At 40.8% G+C, this 24,105-nt stretch overlaps 1 long non-coding RNA gene across 1 annotated transcript; it reads right to left on the bottom strand.

Annotated features, from left to right (window-relative positions):
- Positions 1-4,632: 4,632 nt before the first annotated feature.
- Positions 4,633-24,081, bottom strand: LOC131481954 (uncharacterized). Its single transcript, XR_009246662.1, has 3 exons — positions 24,047-24,081; positions 20,598-20,707; positions 4,633-5,086 (listed from the first exon to the last, which is right to left on the bottom strand). It is a non-coding gene; the product is annotated as an uncharacterized LOC131481954 (long non-coding RNA).
- Between the last annotated feature and the right edge of the window lie 24 nt (positions 24,082-24,105).

Genomic DNA, 24,105 nt, shown 5'->3' on the forward strand with positions numbered 1-24,105 from the left:
TTTAATAAGAAATATGAGAAAACAAAAGTAGACTTTGAACTCTTCCCATGTTCTGTAAAGACATATTACTTTAAAGTCAGAGTGAGTCAGCCAAAAAAGAGGCCACTCTTAGCTTTCCCTGAAGCTCTGTTTTCTCAAGCATACTCCCAAATATTAGATCCTGAAAAAAAAAGGGGTTTATGATGTCCAAAGTAAACGAGCCACAGGCAAGAGTAGCACTCAAATGTCTTTTTAATCATTACTACTTTTCCTCCTACTTCTCAACATGCAAGCTTAACTGCCAACCCACCAGGTGGCTATGACAAGCAATTCAACAACTTCAATAAAGGGAAGGACATCCTCATTGCCTGTGTATTAAATTTAATTGTGGTTCTGTTACTTTGGGCAGAGTATTGCAATGCAGTTTTGGAAACAACACCCTTCCTATTTTTCTGAAGTTTATTTTTAGCCTTTACATGGATGACTGTGTGTGCACGTCTACACACACAAGCATGCCTGCACACACACACATTTTGAGTTGTAATACAGCACCAGTAATTACAGACATGAGGCTGGTTTCTGTAATCTCAGAGACAGAGGTGTAGCTCTCAGAAAAGAGAGGCTCTCCTTGGGGTTTTTGATCTTTCAGGACCAGGACAAAGGTGTGGTATGCCAGGCAGCCTTGGTTGTGTGGACAGAGCAAGTTCAGCCTGTCATGCTTTTGTCTTCCTTGGAAAGGACCAGAGAGCCAGGTGTGATTCTTTGGTTCTCTGCCCAGTTTTGCAGGAATTCCAAGTGGTACTAGCCAGTCACTCCCAGCCAGAAAAAGTCCCCTGGTCTGGAGCATTTTGTATTATTCAGGCTACGGAGACTGAGGCCAAGGAGAGGCAGCAGCCTTCACCACACAAAAGAAGGTTCCAGGTACTATATCAGGGATAAAGTTGACCATCATTAGGGTCCAGAGGAAACTGTCCTTCTTGTGACTAACCCAGGCAAAGAATAACACTGAAATTTTTGTGCTTGAAGTGAATCTGTTCATGTTCATAAAGATAAATTCCAAGAATAGTCCTTGTCCTTCAGGTTTCGAACTGGTAGCCTTTGGCATTGGACACTCGACAGATGAAGATTTCACAACCTCTTGAAACACAAGGCCACTTCAAAAAGTTTGTGAAAAGTGAAATTAAAAAAATAAGCATCCTCACTCTGTCATTTCCTTCAAGAAAAAATAATAAAAGGAAACTGACCTTATGTAGACCATCCCATTACTAGCAACTGCTGACATACAAAAAAAATAATAACTGATGGGGCATTCATTAATTTAAAAATGTTTCTCTTCTTTTAAGTTTTCCTGGCCATTAAGAAGAATAAAAACACCAACCCATGTTAAAATGATTAAGCAATAGGATGGTAGCTATTATAAAGACAATGATGGTTCAGAAAGGAATAAATCTAAAAGTGAGGCTTGTAACCATCGTGATGTTTTCTTTCTGAAAATACATTCTTCAAGTGAACTTCTCAAAATATATTAAGTCCTCAAGAATGTATGACTAAGGAAAAAAATAATTACCTTTTCAACTTGAGACAAGGAAACTGTTGGAACAGTTTAGGCAATGCCTATCCAATAATAAAGAAAGGTTCTTGGACCACAATTCATTCTCTAAACCTTCAAAAGCCCATCATTTATCATTAATTTTGAAATAAAACAGGAAATACCTGTACTAAGGGAACCTTTGAAAGCAAGCAGAATAATTGGCAACGAATATTTTGGGAGGCACCGACAATAATGTAATGCCTGGATTAGCCTTTCGAAAAACATGAAACTGTAGCTGGGAGGCATATGTAGCGAAAGATGCGGCATTCCAGTACTGAGCACTGGAACTCAGTTCTCTTGATATTCTGACATATTGGTTAACAAAAAGCACATGGAAGATGTTCCCAGAACCCAAGACAGAGTTCCTATGTAAATTAAACTTCCACTGCTGTAGCGGAGCTCATAGTTACAATCAACATAAAGACAATAAAGGCTTTTTATGCTGAGCAGTTTTCAACAAAGAGCAACCACAACATTTGTAAAGATGTCAAATATTTATGTTTTGTACATACAGATTTATATGCATGCGTGTCACCCAGCCTGCTTCACTCGAAAACCAAACTTTGAGAAAGAAGTACATTGAGTTGTCTTTTAATCGGCTGCAACCTCCAACTGACAATTCTGTGGGACAGATCAAGAAGTATAGTGGTATAGCCATCAAAAATATTTGCCCTTCCCCCCCAAGGGATCCTGGATTTTCACATTCCTGAGTCTCTGCTCAGGCTGGGCTCCATCTTAGAATTCTTCCCATTGGTGTCGGCATTGTGGTGCTGTGGGGTAAGCTGTTGCCCACAGTGCCAGGATCCCATATAGATATCGGTTCTAGTCCTGGCTAATTACTTCTGAGCCAGTTCCCTGATGATGCATCTGGGAATACAGGGGAAGAAGGCCTAAGTGCTTGGGTCCCTGCACCAACATGGGAGACCTGGATGAAGCTTTTGGCTTCTGGCTCCTGCTTTGATCTTTTTTTTTTTTTTTTTTTTTTTCTTTTTTTTTTTTTTATTCATTGATTACATTGTATTATGTGATACAGTTTCGTTGGAACTGGGAATCACCCCACCCCTCCCCCGCCCTCCCCCCATGTGGAATATTCCACCTTGTTGCATATCCACTGATCAAGTACAGTTGAGATTCCCTCTTTGCAAGCATAAACTAAACATAGAGTCTAACATCTTATACTCCAATCTAGTTCCTCAGCTTCCTGGGGAGACCCTGTCTGGTCTGAGGGCAGAACCATCAGATTATCAACCCGATCAATTAATGGCTCCAACGTACCCTCAGCAACAATTAACTTCGTTGTGTAACTAATAGTTATAGTATTGAGTAACCAGTATGTTAAAAACAATTGCAATTTCTTTTTTTTTTTTTTTTTTTTTTTTTTTGTTTACATTACTGTTTATTCATTACCACTATCTTTTTTTTTTTTTTTTTTTTTTGTGTGTGTGTGCAATTTTTTTATTATTATTAATTTCATTGCATAATGTGACACATTTGTTTTTATGCACTGGAATTCCCTCCTGCTTTGATCTTATCCAACCAAATGGAATGGGAAATATTTCACACCCCTACCTTGCATCATCCTTTCATGTAAAATAAAAGCAAGTAAATATTTTTAAAATTCTGTCATGAACATGAATCAGGAACTTACTTTTTAAAAAAAACATATTTACCAAGAAAGAATTAAAATATTTTTTCTCTTAAATATTGATCATACTTCCCAAATTGGTGAATATTATTGTAGAAAACATTTAGTTTTGATAGACTGAAATATTCCATGTAATGCTTTAGAATTTTTCAGTTGACCCCAAGCTTTTTTTTTTTTCCAGTGGAGTTTCTTTTGGTCACTCAATGATTCAACCAACAGTTATTGAGTGCCAATTATGTGTGAGGTATTGCCTCAGGACAGTAGGGTACAACACTGAAGGGATGCTTTTACTACACTAATTATTCAGCAGGTATTTAATGAATGATTTTATTTCCCTGTTATAAATTCTTAGATAAGAAATCTTCTAAGCATGATTAAGCGACCAGTACCGTAAAAGTGAGTCTCTCTTAATGTAAGACTAACCTATGGAGTGCAGTCAAGGCACTAGTAAAGATTGTCTTCAGCCACGGTGTGTTGTTTTCTTACTTTTATCTTATACCACATTTTCTGACCCCAACGAAGGACTTCGTCATTCATTCCTCTGATAAGCACTTAAATGCCAATGTTTAAAAGGAAACATAGTTTTTCTACAGGCTAACATGAATAATGTGACCAGGAGGTGAATGCAAAACCTTCATGGAAGAAACAGAAATTTAAGATAGGATTAGGAAAGGCAGAGAAAAACACGGTTCCCAGTTCCTGGCACAAGCACTGGGACAATGAAGATGATATCCATTTAAGTGGTTGAACATTCCCTCTTCTCAAGGGATGATCAGACACCACACGAGTCTCTTCTTGAATTGGACTTTCATCCAGAACCCCTTCTTTCTAACTTGATTTTTGAATGACCATTAGGCTCCTTCCTCCATGTCCTCCAAGCTTTTAGCCAGTCCAAAACAGATCCTCATTGCTCTGTGTCTTCTCTAGAATTCAGAATATGTGCTGAAAGATTAACAGGTATGACGTGTGATCCATAGGATACCATTCTACAATATTTTCTCTCCCAAACCCTGAGTGCATTTTCTCATTAATTGAAACAGTCAAAAGATTAGAAAATTATATTCTGTTGGAGTCCAAGAAGTTTCCAGCTCCAAAAAAGTATCCTACTCTGTCCCAAATCTTGGCACTCAAATTACAGGAAACAGAAATGGACAGTTCATAATTTCTTCACACATCCTCCCCCGGCTTTTCTCTGCTCAAGCGGAGGTTCCTGCCCTCTCTGTTTATTCTCCAAGTGTGTGTTCCTCAGCAATCCCCAAGGAGATTGAGGGAGAGGCTGTGCGTGGGAGTGCATCTTCAACCTTGGTGGGATTGGGGTGGGGAGGGAGAGGATCTGAGATGATGGAGGAGGGGATTCAGAAACCAGTTTATGGAGTGACACCGTTTCTACATAGATGGACCACAACCAGAACTGGGTAATTTTTATTTATTATTGAATGACATACCAACATACAGAAATCTTCTATCCATTGATTCAATTCCCAAATGCCTGGAAACATCCAGGGCTGGAGCAGAAGTCAGGCTGGGCAAGAACTGAATCCAGGTGTCCCACTTGGGTGGCAGGGAACTGATGATTGCAGACTGTACCTTCTGCCTCTCAGTCTTGAGAATATTCTCAGGAGGGTGGATTAAGGAGGAGAAGTGGAGATGAGACTTGAATTCAGGCGCTCTGTTCCAAGCTTCCGGTACACCAAGTGCCATCTGAACTGCTATGTCCAATGCCTGCCCCACAACTCAGACTGTTCCATGTAAGTCTGAGGCTTTCACAAGACTGGTTTGGAAAGGTTTCATGGTTCAATTCATCCCAGTCTTGCACTTTAAAGGTGGTTGTGGGGTTAAGGAATTACAGGTTTCCTGAGGGCATACTTTACCTGCCAGATAAGCAGACGGTTCTGTGAGTACTCCAAGTTTATGAAAAGCACATTTAGGTTCTTGTTAATGTTTTCTGTTTTCCATAGACTAGACACAGTATAGCAGGAAACAGGTGTTTTTCCCGCCAGGATGAATGAAATGACGGAGGCTGTACCTGTGAAACAAAGGAAAACCACCCAGCACAGGCAACTTTGCTTCTTTTTCCCACTTCAACTATGCCAACTTTGCTAAGAGGGAATTTCCTTCCTAGCAACTCTTTCAGTATATACTGAATGTACTGATTTGAACATGGATTTCTCATTTGAATCTGTCCTATTGCTGACTTTTGGATGACATGTACTGCCCCATACCCTGTGCCTGGTATCCATGAGGTTCTGAGAATCAAAAAATAAGGTTTCTTAAAATCACATATGCATTTAGTCTGTACTGCAGATTAATTTCTGCATGTGTTTTCTGTTACTGTAATGAAATGCATGAGGTTAGGTACTTTATAAAGAAGAGATACATTTGGTTCTGAGTTCTGGAAGTTTCAGATGATGGTGCTGGCTTTTGCTGATGAGCATCTCCTGGCAGGAACATATTCAACAGACAGATATCACTTGGCAAGAGCAGAAGCCAGAGTGAAAACGAGGTTCCAGAGAACCACCTTTATCTCTTCCAAGAACATATCCTCTCCAAAGCATAACAATCTCTTTCTAATGTCACAGTACACTCTGTGGGTCAAGAATATTCACCTTCCACGATTGGAATCACATTTGGTGGCATGCCCAAGGTCTTCTGATATGCTATTAAAGAGTGAATTACCATCTGTGATGTTCTTTACACTGAGAAAAACGATTTTGTATTGATATTTTCCAATTTCTTCATTTGCTTTTGCTCTCCATCCTGTAATTATTTCAGATCAGCTTTTCTGATCTGGCTATTAAGTGAGACAGCTATGTAAACAAACTGTAATGCATTACTAGTTTATCAGTGGATGTATATCTGGTACATTGCCAAGATTCATTGATCTGTTTATTATGACCCTACCCAGAATAATTTTAGTGTCAATTTACAAATTGTCTTAGGATTTCACTTTAAAAAGTCCTCTGGTTCATTTGTCAGCCCACATTTGAGGGCTAGCTGGCAGTATAATCTTACTAGCATTATTATGACAGTTGTTATAATCCACCGCAGTCAGGGAGCAATATCCCAATTATATGTTCTATTGTCTCACTTGTGATATGAGAGCAATACAAATTGTTGATGATAATTATGTTGATTTTCAGCAGTTTGCAAATTAGTAAATTAGTACATTTAGAAATATAAATATACCCGGAGGCTAATATGTGTGTAGGGGCTAGTTAAAAAGTATTTATTGAATGTCTACGGTATGTGTGGTGGACTATAATAGGCACAGCAGTAAGGATACCAGGGATGGTGTAAAACAAACAAGGAAGCTACCCTGGTGCAGGTGATAGTTGTCAGATAAAATGCAGGGATCGTACTAATTGAGGTAGTTTTTTTCTGACAACAAAGCATCCCTATTTTGTAACACTATTATTTATAGCAATTCTAGGGTTTGGATGGACTGCCTATCACCTGATTTCACCCAGGCTCAGTATGCAAGGGGGTGTATGCTGGAGAGTGGCTGGATTAGAAGGCAGGTCTCATTCACATCATGGTTCTGGCTGTGGGCTATGGCTCCAGGTTCCTGTTCTGCATGCTCTCATCCTACACTAGGTTAGACCAGCTCCCTTTCATGCTATCAAGTCCATGTCCCAATGGGGGGAAAGAGGAAGTTGCAAGGCCTGCTGAGGTCTAGCTTCCCAAATTGCATAACATTGGGGCTGACACATTCCATTGATCAAAGCAAAACCTAAGACCAGTCCAGACTGATGGAGCAAGTACACCACTTCTCTCGATGAAAGAAACAGTGAAATCACATTGCATAGGTGTATACATACCAGGACACACAGAACTTGTGGGAGGTTTTGCAATCTACCCGCCTTGCCATGTACAAATTGATCCTTCACAAGGGTTATTTTTACACATCACAATTCCCCACTTTACACTCAGAAATGATCAATACTGGATCAAAATTCAGCTCTTTTCATATCTGAAGCTTACATAGGTTCATTTTCCTATATCAGTGTAAGTTCTGTTAAGTGCTAAAAAATTTTGTATATGTGATTTGTTTGCCATGAAAATAGGATGTCCTGAAAATGGGGTGCTAGTTGACTTAATATTTCGTTGAAAAATAGTGAAATGCTCTTTGTGATTTTAAAAGTGCAAGAAGAAGATAATCATACAGCCTGGACACCAAAGAAGGACTAATTAACTTTGGTTTCCCACTGTTAAAATACATTTACTTTCAGGTACTTTTTTTTTTTGAGCCTGAAAGAACTGTCTTGTGTAACTCTTTGAAGATTATCTTGCAGTTAAAGCAGGGGGTACTAAAGCCAGTCTTATTTTCACTCATGTATCCTTCTCTGACAATTAATGTGGGCAATTTCTTGTGTGTTCTTCCAGAGATATTTTATCCATACAGAACCTGATACATCAAGATTGCCCCTTCTCTCTGTGCCCCTTTTAAATAGATGGTGCAATGTTTTAATGCTGTTCTTCACTTTTGTTTTTGTCCGCTTATTATGCTTTACACTATTTCAGTATTTAAAGAGATATTCATTCCTTTTAGAGTTACATTATATTTCATGGTATCTCACACAGCATAACTTAGGTGAGTAAACTAATGAATGTGCATACAGGTAATTTCTATCTGTTGCCATTACAAAGATACTATAAATGACTATTTCATGTTCCTCATGGGGAAGTATAACTGGAATTTCCTAGAAGTTCAGAGAATAAATATACTTAAAATTCTAGTAAATACTGCCTGATTTCCTGCTTCAGCAGTTGAACCTATTTCTGCTTCTGTCATCAATGCACGAATATACCTGTCTTCCACATCCTTGGGCAGGTTTTATCCAACAAAAGTTACGGACTTTAGCACCTGTCCTAATTACAAAAACACTTCTATGATACCCTCAAGTAGAAAATATGTTTGAATATACTCAGAGATTATAGAAGAGGTCAGGTTTCATAATCATAATTTTCCTGTGGACCTGGAAATATAAATGTCTTACACAACTTGTCTAGCATCATGTAGCAAACTCGCAAGATAATCATATCTGGACTTCAGCTCTTCCAGCACCTAATTTGGATTTTCAGTAGTAAAAATGAAGCAATTATAGATTTATTTATTTTCATTAGAAAGACAGATTTGATTTACAGAGAAAAGAGACAAAGGTCTATGTACTAGTTCACTCCCTAAGTGGTTGCAACAGCCAGAACTGAGCCGATGCAAAGCCAGGAACCAGGAGCCTCTTTTAGGTCTCTCATGTGGGTACAGGGTCCCACGGCTTTGGGCCACCCTCTACTGCTTTTCCAGGCGACAAGCAGATAGCTGAATGGGAAGTACAGCAGCCAGGGACATGAACAGACATCCATCTGGGATCCTGGCACATGCAAGGTGGGAACCTGAACCATTGCATTGGGCCCAAAAATAAATCTTTTAAAAAATTATTTGTAATAAGAACACAAGCCATTATTTATTCTGCTCTTACTCTGTGCTATGCCTTGTGCTTAACTGTCATCACTTTCTTTCCTAATCCTTGCAACAACCTTGTAAAGAAGGCATTGTGGTTGTCACAGTTTTTCAGATGAGAAAACTGTGGCGCAGAGTCCCTGTTTGTCCCATAGCACAGTACTCAACCAACCATACTATGGGTAAATCACCAAACCAAGCTGGAGATGCAGGGGGCCTAATTCCCAAGCACCTGCTGTTTATTAGGACACACAACAGTCTTGATTTTTCTTCTGCACGTAGGATAAAATGCTAACTGATATGCCTCATTAAAGTATATAATTCAGTGGTTTTGGGAATCTCTAGAGTTGCACAACTAATACCTCTATCTAATACAAGAACAGTTTCTTGTCCCCAAGGCAAATCTCATTTCCCCTAGAATTCACTCTTCTAGCTCTTGGCAACCACCAATGTATTTTTTTTAAGATTTTTTTTTATTGCAAAGTCAGATATATATATATAGAGAGAGGAGGAGGGACAGAGAGGAAGATCTTCTGTCTGATGATTCACTGCCCAAGTGACCACAATGGCCAGTACTGTGCTGATCCGAAGCCAGGAGCCAGGAACTTCCTCCAGGTCTCCCAAAAGCGTGCAGAGCCCCAAGGCCTTGAGCCATCCTCGACTGCTTTCCCAGGCCACAAGCAGGGAGCTGGATGGGAAGCAGGGCTGCTAGGATTAGAACTGGTGCCCACATGGGATCCTGGTGTGTTCAAGGCAAGGACTTAGCTGCTAGGCCACCACACTGGGCTCTCACTGATCTATTCCTATGGACTTACTTGTTCTGGATGCTTAATAAGAAGGCAATGTGATCTCTCAAATCTAGTTGCTTTCACTTAGCATGATACTTTCAAGATTTAACCATGTGGTAACATGTGTCACTATTTGATTCATTTCTATGGCTGAATAATATTTCATGGTATGGATAAACTATTATTTAAAATTCATCAGTAGATTGCCATTTGAGTTTTTCTATTTTATAATATAATGTTGATATGAACATTCCTTGCAGGTTTTTGCTTAGACATATATTTTTTATTCTCTTAGGTATACTCTATCTAAGGATGGGCTTTATACTCAATTGTTTTTTTTTATCTACTTGAAATGTAGGGGTGGAGAGAAAAAGAGTGAGAGAGAAATAGAAATAATTTTCTATCTGTTGGTTCACCCTGCAACAGTTGAGGCTAGGCCAGGCTGAAGTCAGGAACCAAGAATTCCATCCTAGTTTCCCACATGAGTAGCAGGGATCACAGCAGCTGTGCCATGATCTTACACCTCAGGTGCACCAGCAGGAAGCTGGATCGTTAGCAGCATAGCTAAGACTCCATTTACCACAGTCATTAGGGATGCATGTGCCCCAGATGGCCGCTTAACCAGCTGTGCCACCATGCTGGCTCTTCCCTAGGCTCATCCTTCTGAAGAAACAGGAAACTTTCCTAGGAGGCTTAGGCATTTATCAGCACAGTGCACAGATTCTGACTTCTTGCCAACCTCCTTTGCTATAGCCATTCCATCAGGGATGTATCTCAATGTAACTTTTATGCTTTTTCATTTAAACTACTCATAACATTAAATTCATTATCTATGTCATTTAAGAAAGAAAACTTTTGCTTAATTTGACATATAAAGCGCTCCCATCAATTGGTCCACTCCCTAAATGCCAGGGGCCAGGAACTCAATTCAGGTCTCAAATAAGGGTGGCAGGAACCCACCTACATGAGCTGCCATTGCTACCTTCCTGGGTCTGCGACGGCTTCTGGAGGCAAGTATTGAGCCAGTTCGCAAATTAGAGTCATCTGGAGAACTGAAATTACTTTTTCAAGGCAGTATAATCAAGAGCTCCACTTTCAAAAATTCTTATTCATAAGGTCTGAGAAGAGCTGAGAAACTGTTTTATTAAATCTCCCCAGTTAATCTGTTGTGCAGCCAAGTTTGCTAACTGCTGCCCTCAACACATCCTATAGTCTTTCCCTGTCCCAGACACACATTTCTGCTTCCTAGACATTCTTTCTTTGCAAATTTGTTTTATTCTATCTGGAGTACATGCGCTCTGCTGAGTGGAATCTTTCCAGATCCATGTAAGACACCACTTCCTACTTATTCCTCCAACCAGAAACACAGTCTCATTTCCTTGGTCTTAGATTCTGTTGCTGGCACTTCTTTGCCCCACCTAACTGTGCTTATCTTCCTAATTCTGTTAGCAACCACATTTTAATTGCCCCTGAGTGGAGAGAGCTGCTTTATTAAACTCAGGATTTGGGATAAAATTTCTGGAAATGGAACTTTTCATTCTGGGACTAAGCTACATAAAAAAAGTTTAAACATCAGATTCTGTTCTATTTTATTTTTTAACTTTTTTTTTAAATCAGAGTAAGACAGAGAATGAAAATATGCCCAATCTTTCATCTGCTGATTCACTTCCCAAATTACTGCAATAGCAAGGACTAGGTCAGACCTTAGCCAGGAGCTTTATTAAGTTCTCCCATGTGGGTGCAGGCGTCCAGGCACTTGGGCCATTTTCCACTTCTTTTCCAGGCACTTTAGCAGGAAGCTGCATCAGACGTGGAGCAGCCAGGACATCAACCAGTACCCCTAGGATAAGGCAGCACAGCAGCTGGAGGCTTTACTGACTACACCACAATGCCAGACCCTTCTGTTGCATTTTAATAGGATCTTATGTGCTTGAACAGGTGAATGACAAAACTTTCTGCCAGGGACATTCATGCAAATTAGCTTTGGTAGTTCATTCTTAAAATTCTTTTAATCATAGCTCTCTGCTGGAAGAGGCACTGATCAGAGCTACATTCCCATAAGGAAAACAATGTTGAAATAAAATTCTGCCTCCCCCCCCTTTTGAGATCTGTGTCCAGAGACTTACAGGTCATGTCTTTGAGAGACTGAAACAAATCAAATACACTAAACATTCTGCTCCCATCTGATCTGGCTGCGCGTGTGCACAGCACTGCTACAGTATTATGTTTTCCATTTTGCATGGGTATAAATTAAAGCACAGAGCGGATTTGATTAGCTCAAGATCCCAGAGTGACTGGCAATGATGGGAAGAAAGGCTTGCTCCCCAGATTGCTGGCCCAGTTCACTCTGCACCAAACCACAGGTATGTCGCCTTTTTGCTGATGAGGCCACACAGTGTTCCTTGGAGGGGATGCCCATTAGCTCTGGGAGGATGGAGACACATGGGGCGGCTTCCAGAGAGCCATTCAGGGAGTCAGAGTAAGGGCCAATGACGTCCTGGAACTTTCAACGAGAATTTCTGAATATGGTTTAGAAAACATGTGGTTAGCAAATACTTAACGGAGTTTTTGGATATTTATTTTAAATGTCAAGCCACTTGGCCTTTACAGATAATATCTAGCCCCGCATGTTCATCTTCTGCTCTGAGTGTATTGAAAATGAAATGATAAGCTAATAAAAAAATTTTAAAAGATACCATCATTTGAATTCTTATGAAATAATAAAATTGAAAATGATACTGTTGGCATAGCAGTTAAGATGCTTGGGATGGCCACATGCTACTCTGGAGTGACTGAAATCAAGTATCACCCCCACTCCTGATTCCAACTTCCAGCTATCAATGGGCACCAGGGCGAAGACAGCTGAGGACACAAACATTTGGTTCTCTTGCACCCACGCAGGACATGTGCAAGCAGTTCTGGCCTCCTGGCCTCCGCCTCACCAGCCCTGGAAGCTGGTGGCATTTGGCGAGTGATCAGTGCATGGAAGGTCACTGTCTCTACTTCTGAATTAAATACTAAATTTTACAAATGACACCAATGAAAAAAATGACTGTGGTGGTAATCAAGTTATAGAACTGCATATCAGAACTAACATGACCAAAAATTCTAGGAATATCTTAGGGGAAAGAAAGTGGATTCTGGCTGGGGAACTGGATCTCATCTGGAACTACAGTATCTTAGGTATCTTCCTCCATTTTCGCAGAAGGCTTCTGTTGAATACACAAGTCTCCCCAATCTGGCCTTTCACTGGGACTCCAATTCTGCCTACTCTTCCCTTTCTTGGGGATTCTAACCTGTACATTGCTTTCTCACCTCAGGGCCTTTGCCTGTAGTATCTCCTGTGCCCAGGAGAGCTTCCCACTAATACTTACAAGTTGTGTCATGATTTTAATCTCAGTAGAACACCATTTTCTCAGGGAAGCTTTCTTTGTTCCATCAAACTATAATGTAGCTGAAGAATTTCTATTGCCTAGTATTTGACTGTACCTTTTCTATCTCTAGGTGTTTTTAGATAAAAGAAATATCACTGTGTTACATCTACTTGTAGTTGTCAATACAGTGGCATACTGTAAAGGTTTGTGGGCCCAGAGCAACAAGCTGCTTCATACAGCTTAGGCTATATCATCTAGGCTTGTGGGAGTATGCTATGATGTTGGCACAACAACAAAACACCTAAAGGACATACTTCCTTAAACGTATTCCCAAGACTGAGTAATGGGTGACTGTATTATGTTTCCTTCCACAGATATCTGACACCAATACCCCGCCCTTCGTCTCTGAGGATCACAGTATCCCGCTTTATTTATTTATTTATTTTTAAAAGCATTTAGCATCATTCGAACTCTTACCAGTCTCTGTTCTCCTCACTAGGTAGTAAGGTGAGGAAAGGTAGAGGCTTTTCCTCCCTCAGTCAAGGTTCCATTCCCAGCACCTCAAGTAGAATCTGGTATCAGTAAGTGCTAATTCTATGTGTGCCACATAAAAGTGTCCATCAGTGAAGTCACTGGGGAAAAAGCCTCTTCAACCCATGGATCGCTCTAAGAAATTGTCTAATAATGATCTTTGGAATGACTTCAGCGAGTGCATTAGGTAATATCCCTATAGTGTTGGCTGGCTGCACAGTAAACATTAGCCAGGCCTCACGGTTTAATCAGGAAGATGAACTCAGTTTTGCATAACCAATGGGGTGAGTTTCCTACTGGATAATCTTTTACGTATCTGTAGTAAAGGATGAAGGGCAGGTATCGTGGTCATCAGGGAGCAGCTATACCCTGGCATGCTGTGCCTGCTGCTTGCAGCAGAAGAGCTTTGATGAAAAGCAGAGGAAATTAGAGTTGTCGGGCCTTGTGGTCACAAGGGCATGTGTTGCATTTGCAAGGTCATCATGGGATAATTCAGGGTGTAGCTCACACACGTTCTGCTGCTGAAAGGGAGATTTTTTTCCCCCTACCACATCCGACACATGGTTTGCCAGAGGAAGGGCACGAGATCAGCCGCTCAGATGAGCTGGCTTGGTGTTTTCAGGCCACATCTCTAGTAAACCAATGACTCCCTTCTGACTTCCCCAAAAGAACCAACAGCATTTATTCATTACCAAGTGTGAACAGCAATCACACAAAGCCACCAGATTGCTTCTGCCTGCCATGCCAAAAGACACTTCTCAAAGGAACTCTTAAATAACACTGTCAATACTTACTGTACTAAAGTCATTGGGAGAAAGTTAACCTATCTGGAAGCTTCATTAATACAAGTTTTATTTCTCCAGCATAAACCCAGAAATTAAAAGACACTGAAGAGCCACAATATAAAGCTACATTTGGAAAAGCACACAGAACACACATAATACTAGCATGTGTTAAGTAGATAAAGGGTCAAACAAATGCTCAGGCCTATTCGGGGGCCAGAGAAGCATAGTAACACTGGGTAACTAAGTGCCTGAGACTTCCCCAAAGTGTTCGGTGATGTAAGAGTCAGAGGGCATGACGGTGACACATAGTCAGTGAGTCCATGTGCCTATTAGTGGACAAACCATTGACACAGGAATTAATACCTTAAACTATACATCTAGGTTGTCATTTTTGTGCCATGTGCCCTTTGTGAAGTTATTGATCCTCTCTGAGCTCTAATTTCTTCATTTGTAAAAAGGAAATGATAACTCCTGCACAGGGTTGTTGAAGAAATGAAACAAGAAAGCCTCAGCACTTTATAGCTGCCCAGTTAAGTTCGCTTCTGTGTTTTTTTCCCTTGAAAATCTAGTAGGTCAGTTTGAAGTAAATAAGAGTACTCCTGGTAAAACTGGGTTTTAAATGCAAATTTTAGCCTTTGTCATAACTCCCTAAAGCACCACAGCATTCTAACTCACCCACCTTATCAAAACAGTCATTAGTCTCACACTTACTGGTTGATGGACTTGGATATATTGGAAGAGTTTTACCACAGTGAATGAGACTCAAGTTTTTTAGGGAGACAAACTGAGTCACTTTTGTAAAAATGAACCAGAATTAGTCTAGCAACACTATGAAAGTCTTTACATACATAAGGCAAAATAGAAATAGCATATGACATCTCAGTCATGGGGTAAAGATAATAGTGTGAATCTAGGAAATAACTCTCTAAGAACATTTTCTATGCATCCTCAGGACCAGAGTTAAACATTTATGTTTGGATGGAGCATGAAATGTGTGACATATAATGGAGATATATATTTTCTTGGTAGATACAAGGTGATCTGGCTATTTAAGGACAGAGATATAGGACATGGAAACATACAAGAAGGACTTTGACATAATTACATAACAGTCACACTCATAACTCGGGAAAAAAATGGGGCCTTCACAGAGGCCTTTCTACTTGAGAAGACCCAACTATATGACTGATGCATTAAGTTAACACATTAAAACAGCAAACAACAGAAGAAAAAAAAAACAAGCAAAGAGAAATGAGCTTGGTCCCAGTGTCTATACATTCAGGTAAAACTGGAGTTAAAACTCACCATAACCACATGTTACCTTGCCATCTATAATAAGGAGATATCCATTCCCATGGAAGTGTTTTTAAAACGAAGTTATTTCATTTCTTAGGATTTGACTTTGGCTTCCAGAAACTGTTTCATTAAACTCATTTGTTTGTTGATGTGCTTACCACTCTACCAGGTATGGAGAGGAGTTGAGAAATGCATAATTCATAGAATTTTTGCCCTCAGTTTACTTTTTCATTAAGGAAATAAGACAATGACACATAAAACCACCACAAATACTTAGCAGTATGTGTGTAGGTGATGAGTCAAACGTCCAGGGTATAAATGCTGCAGAGTTCTGCAGAAACTAAGGAAGGCTCCATGAAAGATTAGAATCTGAGCCAAGTCATGACAAAAAAAATGGTAGGCCTGAAAGGCTGGTGGGCAGTTTTGGGAAGTAAAATTTTCCTTAATGCTCACCTGCCATGTATGTGCTCAAGCAAGATTGTCTAGAATTTTCAAACCACTTTCTCTTCCACATAGCAGCAATGACAATGCTCAATCCTAAATTTTCTTAGAAAGATTTGATAATAGTTGCAAAGAAAATGATAATTTAACATATAGTGGTTATTCAGGAAATTTTAACTATATTCATAAAGGATCTTAATGTACTTTATCTGAATGGCTTCAATTTACTTTTGGAAGTGATAGGGTATTGAGGAAAACACCATATTGTTTGAATTATTGAACAACACAAAATTTGAATTTTTTGAATCATTCATTCAACAAAAATTCAGTTGCCAATTAGTTAGCTGCTGTATTAGGTATAGGGCTTGGAAAAAGGTGAACCTTGAAAAGCAAATGTTACCATTTATGTTGACATGTTAGAACTCTGGACAAGACTGAAGATGTATTTATGTAGGTCCTTATTAAACAGAATGATAAGAAATAGGATGAAAATAGAATAAAAAGCTAAAGTCTAGAAGCAAGTGAATTAGAAGGGTGGTGAAAGGTGAGCGTAGGAGAATAATCGAAGAACTACTGCAGTATTTAATCTGAATGGTTGGTAGCATATGTATGAAATGGCAATGGATAGATGTAAGGAATACACTGAAGGAACTTCTGCATGGTTTAGGAAATGATTATTTTGTAGACAAGGAAAACATGATTCAAAGTTGGTTTCAAGGTATGCCCTTGAACAAATGGAAGAATAGTAAATAAAGAAAAATAAAAGTTGATAAAAAAAATTGGTAGTGTCAGGTTAAACCTGAGATTAAGGAGAGCTACATGTTCAACTTTCGAATAGGAAAGTCCCATTTAAACAATACAAGCTAAAGGAAAGAATTTGGGGAAGACAGAAATGGATATGGAATTTGGGTTGCAGTTAAAGCATTTCTGCATTGAAAAATGCAGTGAAACCACATAAAAAGGAGTGAAATTCAAAGTTTGATCATCCTTACAACCCTCACTTCTTGTGTGTGTAAGAACGAATTGTAAGGTGGAAGGCAGGTGAGATGATAAAAAAAGGGAAATGTGAAAGAACCATGAGAGGGGTTGCTTTTGAAAGACCAGCCATATCAAATGCTTGAAAGGACTGGAGGCAGTAATTACTGAATCACAGGATGATTAGTGGATAATTATGAAATACTTCAGGTTTAAGAAACACATTAGGTTACAAAAAATTCAAAATACTGAATATGACACACGCTGATCAAGTACTTTCAAATTCCTGAAAGATATTAATCTTTTGATTTGGAAAAAAAATCCCCAAATTTTTGAAAATCCCTTAAATTAGAAAGTTATTTTATATTTTACATAGCACATATTTTTCAATGCTAATGAATGATCATTATCATAAATAGTGAATCAGTCTTTCATGATAGAATAGCTCAGTCCATGTTCTGCTGCTATAGCAGAACACCTGAGGCTGGGTAATTTCTAAAGAAAAGGGGTTGATCTTGTCTTATGCTTCTGATACTAGGCAATTCAACATTGGATGACTACATCTTATCAGGGCCTCAGGGTGCATCAAAGCACATCAGGAAAAGCAGGGAGTATGCATTTGGCTCAGCAAATTAAGCTGCTGGTCAGGATGCATGTACGGCATTCAGTGCCTCAGGCTCTGGATTCTGGCTTCCTGCTGTCATGGACCCATGAAGGTGGCTTGACATTAAGGAATTAAGCCTCAACATTCATTGTGATGGGGAAAAACTATTTTTAAAGCATAGCATAGAGTTATATAGTATCTCAGAGGTTTCCTATTAAAATAATAAGTAAGCAATGTATGGTTTATTGGTATGTGAATAAAAAATTACAAGATGATATATTTCAATAATGTGTAAAAATTACAAGCATTTTATTGTAGAGAACACTAAAGGGCACGTAGCATAAATGTGACATCAATGCCAAATAAAATGTATTTAAAAACTACAATATTGAACTGCAAATATTTAAGACTGCAAATATTTAATAATTAAAGGTTATCATTGTTCAGATGAAATCTTGAAACTTGAAAAGTCTCATTTGCCCTAAGAGTAGTGATCTTGTTTTCATGATGAATATTTTTGTTGATGCTGTCCATATTTTTGAGAGTCTGAAAGCATCCCCAAGCTGAGGTTTTGTGTCTATTCTGCCACATAACCTCATATTTATTTATTTATTTATTTATTTATTTATTTTTATTTGCAAGAGAGAGCATGAACAAAGGCAGTGAGAACAAAGGCAAGTGTGAACTACCACCTTTTGGTTCACTTCCCCCATGGCCACGACAGCTAGAGGTTGGCTAAGGTTGTAACCAGAAGCCAGAGATTCAGTACAGGTCTCTCACATCAGTAACAGGAACCCAACTACTTCACTTCCAAGACCAGCAAGCAGGAAGCTGGAAAAGATGGAGGATGAGACATAGCCAGGTATCAAGCACGGGCAGTCCACTTGGGTTACAGGTCGCTCCATTATGAAGCTAAACATCTTCACATGTCATCTTTTTTAATGATGAAGATATTCTGAAAGCCTTTATTTTGGTTTTGATGTTGAAATTGAATTGCTTTCTATAAACAAAGGTTTGGAGGGGGAGGTGCAGCATTGTGGCACAGAATGCCAATGTGCTGCCTGAGACACTGGCCTCCATTACAGTGGGTTTGAGTCCTGGCTGCTCCGCTTCGGATCTAGTGACCTGTGCTAATGGCCTGGGAAAGAAGCCGAAGGATGACTCACTGTTTGGATCCCTGCAACCATGTGGAAAAAGCTCCTGGTTCCTAACTTTATCTTGCCTGTGCCCCAGATGTTATGACTTTCTGGAGAGTCAACCAATGGAGACATGATGTGTATCTCTCAGCCTTGCAACTCCTTCAAATAAATAAATCTCTTAAAATGATATGTTCCCCACCTCACACACAAACTGTACATTATTTGAATTTACTGAATAAGTTACCATTCAGGATCTCCTTGCAAGGTTAACAGCACTACATAAATCATGCATTGAAATTGTCAATTTGAAAATTTTGTTTCCCACAACATGTTTCTTGGAATACAACCCACAGGATTTGTACACAATCTATTATGTAAATAAATTTCTATTTACTGAATTTGCAAGAATGCCTTACCAGAAGCAGCTGACAAGGTCATGTATAACACTTAAGACACAGCATAACTACAAACAAAATTAAGTGATGAGAGTGCAACTGCTTCTAGAAATGTCACCCTTGACTTACAATTTTGTGTCAGCATTTCTTGTTCATGTTCATTCTAATGTGTTTATTCTGATTAAGTTCGCATTCTCACAGGATCATTATACTTATCTTACCAATTTCTTCACAGAATTTTCTCAGAATTGAGGAAAAATATAGATTTCATGTGAAATGATATTGAAGAATTCCTACGTGGAAACTTTAAATAGAAACACCATTTCTCTGTAGCACTTAGGAAGCTTTAAATGATAAGCACTAGAATTGCAAGCTCAAATGGTCAAAATAAGAAAGAGAATGATGATAATATATAAGCAGAAGTTCTGAACCATCTGGGGGTCAATTAATTTAGAAAGTCAGTAACAGCATCAGGAGCTCCAATGCTTACCACCTTGCCACTTGACATCCTAGCCTGATCACAAGAGTAGTGTAACTGTTTCAACTACCATCTTTTCACATCCTGATATCCAGAGCAGAGGAGGAGCAATTTGTACTTTGCCTTTTTGTTTCATTTAAAAAGTCAAGTCACGGGCTTGGCAGCGTGGCCTAGTGGCTAAGGTCCTCGCCTTGATCCCATATGGCCGCTGGTTCTAATCCCGGCAGCTCCACTTCCTCTCTGTCTCTCCTCCTCTCAGTATATCTGGCTTTGTAATAAAAATAAAATAAATCTTTAAAAAAAAAAAAAAAAGTCAAGTCACCTTTCCTGGAAGGTTCATGATGGACGTCCCCATCCCCTTCATTTCCTGGAACTGAGTAACATCTGCATTCTTAAGTCAATCCAAGCCAAGGAGTAGGGATCCCTACAGCCAGTTTGAGGAAATCTACTTAAAGTAGGGGTATAGAGGAAGGGACAGAAGCTATTACGTAGTTTAGCCAGTCTCAAGATGTTTGTTCTCAAAAACTTTTAAACATGGCTGAAGCTCCACGGAGCTTTCCTTTGGACTATAGCCATGGGCATGAAACACATTAGAAACAAACTCTGAACTTTCAAAGAGTTAATTCATAAAAAAGTAACAATAATAAACCCATCAAGGGCCCCTAAGTCTGGTCCACATCTGTGAATGTGCAGATGGGATTAAGAGTTCTGAGATGAACAGATCATTCTGGATTATCTGCATAGGTCCTGTAATGTTCACAGAGTAGTTAGACCCAAAGTAAGGAGGCAGAGAAGTCAATGTTATAGTGATTGGAGAAAGACTCACCTGGCTACTGCAGGCTTTGAAGGGGCCACAAGCCAAGGGAAGGGAGTAGCCTCCAGCAGTGAACAAAATAAGTAACAGTTCTTCCTCTAATGTCCCCAGAAAGGAATTCAGGCCTGTAAACACCCTGATGATAGCCGTCTGTTTTGGACTCTGACTTCCAGAATTTCTAAAACAACATTCTTTAATATACTAGCTGTGTGTTATCATGCCACTGCAGCAGAGACACACATTTTCAAATGAAAAATTACTTCTTCAAAACAAACATTTGGGGTGAACAGCAGTATTGACTTACATTTTGGCACTTTTTAAATTCGTGATATAATAAAGGCAGATTGAGTCTCATAACTGCTTCTGGATTCAGTCTGTTGTGAAAGCGCACAGCACCTCATCTTTTGAAAATACCTGTGTAAACAAGAGACCCTAAGTGAGTATGGTATATAACTTCTCAAGGCTACATTGCAAAAAAATTTCGACTCCATGGACCTCTTAGAAGAGTTTTTGAAACCCTCAAGGTTTCAGATCACACACTGAGAATCACTGGTTCAGGCAGCCAAAGGTATGAGCAACTCCCTGCAAAATAACAGACTTCCATATTCCTGCAAGGAACTTGTTTGGTCATGTGGTCATCAGATCAGTAACATAGAGTGATGATTTTGACATTTCTTCCATAATTTGAGCAAAAGTTACGCAGTTTTTTGCACTTGGCACTATATGGGCCAACGCAAACAGAACAGGATGGCATGCTGTGGTGGGGCTTACATTTTAATTAAAAAGTAACAGCCTATAAACCAACAAGACAATCTCAGATATTCAGAAGGAATAGGAAGAAATAATAGGAGTGACCTTGGGGGTGTGTTGGGTGAAAGACACAGAGCTACTTTAATTAGAATCCACAGAAGGAAGTTGGAAAGGCGCTCTGAAATGATGTGAAGGAATCAGTGGAACACAGGGTAGTGAGAACATCCCAAGCAGAGAGAGGGGGAGGGGCAATGAGGCGGGAGCAGCTCGGTAAATTAGCAGAAAGAATGCCAGAGTGGCTAGAGTGAAGTTGTAGCAGATAAATAAGTAGAAATTAAAACAGTGTAAGAGTTGGGCAGGTGTAGAACATTGAGGTTTTGAGGACACAAAAACGACTTCAGGTTTTATTCCAATGGCCATACAAATTCATGAAGATTAAAAAAAAAAACGAAAAGGTGGAATTTTCTTTGATGCTAGGCTTTTCTTCGGATAGTCTTCCACCCTCTGCAAGGACTGAGTTTTAGCTGAACACCACCCCCTCTTCTTCATAATGCCTCTGTAGAAACGCAAGTGAACCCCAAATAGATACAACTTGCCTTGAAAACCGTTTGTATGCAAACATCAAAAACAGACAGATCTGGAACCAATCAGGGGAATGTAAATTGCAGGTTGCTTGATTTGGACTAACTTCTGCATGTTGGCCAGTGTAGGTGTGTAGCCAAAATGCACTGTGTGAATACAATTGTTTGGCAATGGCTGGCCTGTCACTTGTCCAAAGCGGTAAGTGTGTGAATGGATTTGTGTGGGTATTGACTCTGAAATTAGCAATGAGCGTTTCTCATCTTTCCATGATACAGGAAAACACATCCGAACTTGGCTCGTTTCTGGAGAATTTTTACGATGATCTTCAGTTGCTCAGAACGCACATTTGGTCATCATTATCCCTTGTGTAATCAGTTTCTACAAACTACAGGATGATGTTACAGTTATGTTTAGAGAATAAGGGAACATGCTCCACACCTTAATCAAATAATTTAAAGATGAGCCTTCTTTGATAACATGTGTTTAAACACATACGGATGGTTATTAGATAGCTAGACTACACTGATTTATGCTGTAGTGAGAGAAGTCATAGTATTCCCACAGGAAAGCTCCAGATGAGTCATTTGCCTTGAATTCCAAGGTATTTACCATGAGAGAAGTGTTTACCACACTATTTTTTTTTTTGCACCACAAAATGATGCATGGAATCCACAAATGCAGATGTGACTTGAAATGTGCTTTGAAAGGGCCTAGAAACTGTGAAGAATTTGGACCTAATCAGTAATACAGAACTGCAGGTGTTGCGGTCCCAGTTAGTTGTTAAAAAGCTGGACCCCACCTGAATTATAAGCCCAATTACCTTTTGAAGGCAGCTGTGGCTACTTGCGACCTAGTCAGTCACCACCTTCGAAATGTTTTTAAAAGTTAACAATTGTGAAAAGCTTATATTAAACTTAAAACCATATTGCGCATCAAGGAAGTCTGTAATCCCAAGGTTACATATTTTCAAAGGAATTTAATTTTGACCTCTGAATGTAATTAAGCAGTCTCTTTCTCTGCTTGGGGAGGAGAGACCGCAAAGAGGCAAGATTTTCTCTCCTTAGTTGGAAACAGTAACCAAACCTGTTGTTCCCCCAAGCGGGTCTTCGCAGATTCTCTGATTTCTTGGAGCTTGGGAAGTACACTGGAAACCTGCGCCCTCCTCCCGCGTCAGATAAGCAGAAAGTTTGCTCTAGCTGTGATAAATCTGCACGACGCGGAGATATTTTTGGCACCGAGTGGACGTTCGAAAATGATGATGATTAAGTCCCCCCTCCCCCTACGGTTCGCCCGGGGAGTGTGTCTTGCCTACATTTAAGAAATGTCCTTCAGCTGCCGGCGTGCGCGCTCCGAGCCTGCAAACCGCCTTACTCCGTCTGTGGGGCAAGGCGACTCGGGTCGGCAGAGTGTCGCCCACGGATGTGGCCGTGGCGTCCTCGCGGGCGCCCTCAGGGACAGCAGCCTCCTTCCTCTCTCCCGCCAGCTCCGGCCCGAGGCCCGCGGCCCAGAGCCGGGGAAGGGGAAGGAAGCCCTCGCCACAAGCCGGCGTCTGGGCCGGCAAAAAAAGCGCGCCGCCACCAAAACTTTTTTTTTCTCGCCCTAGCTGCGCGCAACTTTTGGCCTTTCCTCTCAACACATCCCCGCTCCGCGTTTGGGTCTCTCGGGTTTGCCCCCGCGGCGCGCGCGCGGGACCTGGATTGCGAGGGAGAAAGGGGCGCCGGGCGGCCACGGCGCGCAGCCGGGTAGCGGCGGGTCCGGGGAAGGAGAGGGAAGAAGGCACCGGCCCAGGGGGACGGCGACCGGCGAGCGCCCGAAAAGGAAAGGGCCGCCGCAGCTCGCCTCAGTCGGGATAAAGTTCGCGCCCTTTCCTCGGGGTTTCGCAGCCTCTCCTCCCCTGCTGGCCGCTCTCCCCCACTTTTTTTTTTCTGACAGCTGGGCGCTTGCGGCCACCTCCTCCACCTCCACGCTTGCACCCCCCGAGGGGCGCCAAAGTTGTTTGTTCACCCCCTCCCCCCAAGGGCCTAAAAGAAGGAAAAAAAGTACCAGCGTGGGGGGGGGGGGGGGGGAGAAAGACATCTTCCCTCACGAAACCCCTCGCACGCCTAGCACAAACAAAAACAGCTCCAGCCGACTTTAACTTTGCAAAAGGGAGGCAACATTGTATTCGGGGCAGTTTTAGCAGCGAGACAAGGAGAGTTTGCTGGGCTTGGCACACGCGCCCCGGGTCACCTCGCCCGCCGTCTCCCCCGCTCACCCCCCTTTCTCCCCTCCCCTGCCGGAGCAGCCCCCTTTCTGGGACAGTCCGTTCCTTTTTTTTTTTTTTTTCCTTCCCTCCCTTGGTCCGGAGGAGCCGCGGGGGAAGTGCGCAGGCTGAGACGTGGGGAGCAAGGGCGACCCTGGGCGCGGGTGTAAATCAGTCACCTGAGCGCTGAGGGGCCGCGGCGAGGGCGCGCGCGGGCGGGCGGGCGGGGAGAGGAGGA

Source organism: Ochotona princeps, chromosome 14 (genome assembly GCF_030435755.1).
Source record: "Ochotona princeps isolate mOchPri1 chromosome 14, mOchPri1.hap1, whole genome shotgun sequence".
Classification (NCBI taxonomy): Eukaryota; Metazoa; Chordata; class Mammalia; order Lagomorpha; family Ochotonidae; genus Ochotona; species Ochotona princeps.